The 5499-nt window shown below is 58.0% G+C and overlaps 1 long non-coding RNA gene across 3 annotated transcripts; it reads right to left on the bottom strand.

Annotated features, from left to right (window-relative positions):
• Positions 1 to 293: 293 nt before the first annotated feature.
• On the bottom strand, positions 294 to 4878 carry LOC107976771 (uncharacterized). 3 transcript variants are annotated; one of them, XR_001721001.4, is made up of 3 exons: positions 4435 to 4878; positions 2837 to 3488; positions 294 to 725 (listed from the first exon to the last, which is right to left on the bottom strand). It is a non-coding gene; the product is annotated as an uncharacterized LOC107976771 (long non-coding RNA). The 3 variants fall into 3 exon arrangements; XR_001721002.4 differs by having other exon boundaries at positions 2837 to 3448; positions 4435 to 4877; XR_001721000.4 differs by lacking the exon at positions 4435 to 4878 and having other exon boundaries at positions 2837 to 3768.
• Positions 4879 to 5499: the final 621 nt, after the last annotated feature.

Below are 5499 nucleotides of genomic sequence, written 5' to 3'. Positions count from 1 at the left end.
ACCTCTTTCCCATCAGAGTGAGAGGACCCCTCTGTAGCAGGGCAGCCTCAGAGACCCCCATCCATGACTCGCTTCCATTCTCTGAGCCTCCTTCTGAATCACTTTACTCCTTGGGGTCCCTCTGCCCAGCCCAGGAGGCAGGAACCCTCAGAGCCACATGGGCAGGGTGGCTGTTTGCTGCCCTGAGGACCAGGTCCCGGCAGCCTCCCTTAATGAGCGTGCCTTCGGTGACACATTCATTATTCCTGTTCGGTCGCTTCGAGTCAAAACTGATTAGTTACACTTACCACCGCAAAGATGTAATGATTTTATTGTTTATCTTCAATTTATTTTGATTAACATCTCCGTTCTTTTCATTGCAAGTGCAATTAGGTGCAATCTAACAGCGACTACTTTAATTTTGTTGAAATTAAGATGAATAAGTGACGGCTTATGGTGCTTTGTTTAACAAATAAATCATAGTTAAGAGGAGTGTATTAGTAATAAATGAAAAAAGACAGCTTAATTAAAATGCATGGAGCCAGCCTCTTGATGTACATCCAAAATCCAAATCTGAATTCCAAAAATCAGAGGGAGCTGAGGGTTAGGAAGACCCTTGCTGCCTCTCGAAATGGTGACCAGAGGAGACAGACGGTGTAGCCTAGTTTTGAGACTGCTGTGCAGAGAAGAGCAAGGAGTACATCTTGATCCTCATGAGGTGGTCGCATCTTGTCCACAAAAGCCACCTGGAACCCAGATAGAAACAGACTTGGGAGGATACAGGAAGAGAGGCCTTATCCCCCCTGGGGACCCTGGGGACGGAGGGGGGGGGTAGGGGGGGACTGGCTGCCAAGCCCACACACTGAATTCTTCCTGGGAACCCATTTCGGGCAGGGGACAGGGCCCCACACCCCTACATCTGGGGATCAGCCCATTTGCCCTATTGAGGAGCTCAGTGCCAAGCCAAAAACCCTAGGGCTAGTCTCGCAGTGTGATCTCCTCCCCGCTGGGCTGAGAGGGACTTCCCCATCTCTTGATTTGGAAACAAAGTGCAAAAAGTCAGCCCTGGAAAGTTTCCCGTGTGAAGTTTAAAAGCGCCTGTGCTGAAGAGGCCGACTTTGAAGCAGCTTGCCGGGGCCCCTCGGCAGGCTCCTGCGAGTCAGAGGGCCGGCCTCGCCTCAGATCCGCTGCACCTGCCTCTGCAGGGCTGGGAAATGGGAATTGTTTTTAAGTTGAAAAATTACTCATGGAGCTCACTCCTTTGCCACTGCTCTTCTTTTGTTCTCAGTCGTCGCCTTCCTCTGCCTTCTCCTCCTCTTTTCCTTCCTCCTTTTAGTAAAGAGGAGCAGGCGGACCAGGGTTCAAATCCGGGCTCAGGCTCTTACTGGCTGTGTGACCTCAAGCCTGTGACGCAACCCCTCTGGACCCTAGCGCTTTAACAGAAAAGTGGGGCCAATGGTGCCCTCGAGGCGGGGCGCTGTGGAGGTTGGCCCAGGGAACTGCACAAAAGTGCCCAGCACCTGCCTGGCCCCAGGAGGAGGAGCCCCAGAAGCATCAGCTCCCTCCCACTACAGAGCCCTTTGCCTCCTCCTTACAGAGCTTCAGAGGCAGGTCTCCTCCCCCTTTCTTGTGGCTCTCTGAGCTCCTACTGAGCCTTCATCCTTCTGTGTTTAAACTCCACTTTTCTTTTTAATCTTCCAAATACGTGTTTCTGAGTGTCTGCCTTGGTGCCAGGCACAGTGCCACACCCTGATGACGATGCCAGGTGAGAAAACACACGATGGACCTGCCCTCAAAGAGCTTCCAGCCCCATGCCTCAGGTCCCCCATGAGACTCCTTCATCATGGTCATTGCATCCCTGTGTGCTCAAAAGTGTCTTCCCAGAAAAAGGAGTGCTTTGTGAGGACAGGGGCCATGCCCAGCACAGGGCCTGGCACAGAACAGGGGATCAGTGGCCAAGGACGATGCCTCCTGTGGGCCTGACTTTAAGGGCACAGACAGAAACCAAGCCTGAGTGTGTGCTGCCAGGGAGGCCCTCGGGTGGGGGCATGGCTGTCATAGTAGGCAATGACATCTTTGGGTGCACAGTGCTGGGACATAGCAAAGGAGAGGACAAGAGATGGCAGCCCCCAGGAATAACCAAAGGCAAAGAATGAGTCTGCATGCTGGCCTGGCTTCTTCCTTCCAGCTCAGAAAAGGGGAAATCGGGACTCATGTGGTTGAGGGTTCATGAGAGCAGTTTCTGTGCGCTGAGGCCGGGACTTCCCAGCACAGCCTACAAGACACTGCCTGCCCACGCCTGGCCCCGCCCACCTCTGCAGCCTCATCCCGCTCCCTACCCCACACCGGCCACTCCGGCTTTCCCGCTGGCCTTACTCCCTCGTGCCAGGAACGCTCTCCCTCCACCACCTCTTTTAGCACCCCCTGCCCACTTCCTACCAACTGCAATCCTGGTGCCCCAATTGACTTCAGGTCTCAGCTTCGATGTCATCACACTTTGGGAAAGGCCTTCCTGAGCCCCAGACCAGGTCAGTTTCCCTGGATATCTGGTCTTATCGTACTCTATATGTTCCATGGCACTTGTATAACTGTCATGAAATTCTGTAATTGCTGTCCACAGTCTGTCTGCCTCCTAGAATGCAAGTTGCATGAAGGCAGAGACCATGCCTGCCTCGTGAATTGCTGTCTCCTCAGTGCTAAGCAAAAAGCTTGAATAAAAGCTGGACAGAATAAATAACCTGTGGGCTGGGCACTTTATGGATTCCACGAATGATCTCAATGGCAATCCTGAAAAAGAGGTGGTTATTGCTCCCATTTCACAGATGAAGAAACTGAAACTTGGAGCAGTGTGACTTACCTAAGCAAGTGGTCTTGAACTCACATCTCTCTGACTCTGAAGCCACACTCGGTCCGGGAAACATCCCTGAAGCTTAAAAGCCAATCACGGTGTGATGGGGAATGGGGAGGGAAGGAGGGAGGGTAGATTTTTCTCCTGCTTGGGTCTAAGGACAGGGAGAGAGCATTGCCCCTCTGCTTGGTGTCAACCAGGGAGGAACCAGCAGGTGACAGGGCCTATCAGATCCAGCTTAGGTTGTGCCCACTCAAAACCTGAGGACAGGGGGAGGGGAACCACAGTCACTTTTCAGGAGGGGCTTTAGGGACCCTGGAGGAAACCACCATTAACTTTTCCCGCGGAACTGGCCTGTGGTACTTGTCCTCGAGGCTGAGGAAAGGTGTTTTGTGGGGCACATATGGCACCCAGCGAGCGCTGGGTGGCCGCTGCATTTGAGGAGGCGTGAACTTCAACAGGGGACCACAGGCACGGGGCACCTCCTGAGTCCCCCATCGCCACCCCACCTAGAGCTGCTCATCAACTCCTTTTAGAGACAGGAAACTGCAGCCCTGGCAGGGAGTGACTTGTCCGACGTCTCAGAGCAGGGAAATGGCTTCAGTTGCATTCTGGGGGCCGCTGTTCCAAGGAGAGACAGAGAAAGAGATAGCGAGTCCCCCTGAGCAAGGCGAGAAAGGGGGGAGAGTGAGGGGAGGTAGAAGGAAGCCGGAGAGGGAGGGAGGAAGTGGTGAGAGCAGCCGAGGAGAGAGGGGTAAGAGAAAAAGAGAGAGGCAGTGAGGAAGAGAGCCGGGGACAGCCAGAGAGGCCGGGAGAGGCGAGGAAGGAGGCAGAGAAACGCCGCAGGGACCGGGAGATGGAAAGAGACAGGGGGAGGCGGGCGGGGACGGCCGGGGGGACCGGCCGGTGACAGCCACGGAGCGGGGGGCGGGGAACGCCGAGCGCTAGCGGGCGCGGGACGGCGGCGGGCGGGGTGGGGAGGCCGGGGACGCGGGGGACGCGGGGGACGCCGCGCCGCCCCCTCCCGGCGCTCGCCGCCGCCCCCGCCCCCGCCCCCGGCCGCACGCGCCCGCAGCCTAATGACCGCAGCCAGCCCGCGCCACGGCCCGCGCCCACTCCAGGCGGCCGGCAGCTGGCAGCGCGGGGCGAGCGGGGAGCCGCGCGCCGCAGCCGGGGTGGCAGCTCCCGGCGCCCGGCCGGCCCTGATTGATTTGTCAGCCGAGGCAAGAAAAACGGCCCCTCTGATCCGCGCGCCCAGTCCTCGGCTCCCCGGGCGCCGGGCCTCCCTCCCGCGCGCCTAGCCCGGCTCCGGGCCGGCCCCGCAGGCTGGAGCACCCCGCCCGCCCCAGGAGGGAGCCCTCCGCCCTCCGGCCCGGGCCCCGGCGCCCCTCCCCGGCCCCGCACGCCGCGCACCTCCTCCGGCTCGGCCCGGCCCGCCCGAGGGCCCTGGGGCTGCCGACGGCCCCCTCACCCCCGCTGGGCACCGTGCCCGCGCCCCCAGCCCTCACCCTGCCGCTCCCCCCAAGCCCGGCACCCCCGCCCCCCGCCCCCCGGCCCTGGCCCGGGGCCGCCCGCAGAGCCGGCCACACCCGCTGCGGAGGACTCACCAAGGTAAGGAAGCGCCTCGGCGCGCCCCGGGGGCCTGGAGGGCTGCGCGTGGTGCGGGCAGGGCCACGGCAGGCACCCGCGGACCCGGACCGGGAACCGCCGCTGCCACTGAGCCGGGAGCACGGGAGGGCCCCGTCGGGGCCGGGAGGGCTTTGGGCGAGTTGGGCTTGGCAAAGGGAGGACCTGGTGGCAAGTGGCTGGCAGTTGCCGCTCTGTCTGGAGCGTGGGGGAGTCTCACGCTCAGGTACAGAGATCTTCTGTCCAGATCTTTTTCTCTTTTAAGGAATTCTCTTCCTCTGTCACTATCCTCTCCGAATCCCTAAAATTTTATAGACATTATTTTCCAGTGTCTCTTTTGAGGAATCACCTCTTTGCCACCCTTCTTCTCAAGCAGAAGGAGTCTTTTCCCATTCCTCTTCCCCAATTAAGCACATCCCCTCCCTCCTCCAATTTAGAAGGATTTTCTTCCTCTTTCTCACTCCCCAGTTTAAAAGGAAATTCTCTCTCCCCACAATTTGGAACCACCTTCTGTGGCTCACTTTCCCATTTCCAAGGCTAGACCCATTCCTATGCTGCCCTTCACCCCCATAATCCTGGCTGTGCAGACCAATTTGTCTTCAGCTGGAGGGATCTACCTTGTGTTTTTCTAGTGCAGGGGCCAGCTGTGGGGACTCCTCACCCAAAGCAGGGCACCAGCAATCCGTAGTAGCCCGCAGGAAAGGGGCAGCTCCCCAGCCGCAGCCCAGGTGCATGGGGCATTTGTTTCCACGGGGCAAGCAAGGAAGACTTTACCCTGAAACAAAGAATTGAGACCAACCGAGACTGTCCCAGCCTCTTCGATGGCAGAGGAATCTCAGCTTCTGGACTGAGGGGCTACATCTATCCCCCTCCCCCACCTCTTTAACTTTAAAATAGTTTAATGAACACAGAGAGAGAAATCATTTTTTTTTTCTGCGTGGTGAGCAGTCTACAAAGAGAAATGGGAAAGGAGGGAGAGAGCTTTAACTCTGATCCCCGCAATTAGTTCCCTGGGATTGTTGGTGTGTGTTGGGGGGGGCAACCCG

This window comes from Pan troglodytes, chromosome 11 (genome assembly GCF_028858775.2).
Source record: "Pan troglodytes isolate AG18354 chromosome 11, NHGRI_mPanTro3-v2.0_pri, whole genome shotgun sequence".
Taxonomy (NCBI): domain Eukaryota; kingdom Metazoa; phylum Chordata; class Mammalia; order Primates; family Hominidae; genus Pan; species Pan troglodytes.
The sequence above is the reverse complement of the archived record's forward strand: the minus strand, read 5'-3'. Positions and strand labels throughout refer to the sequence as shown.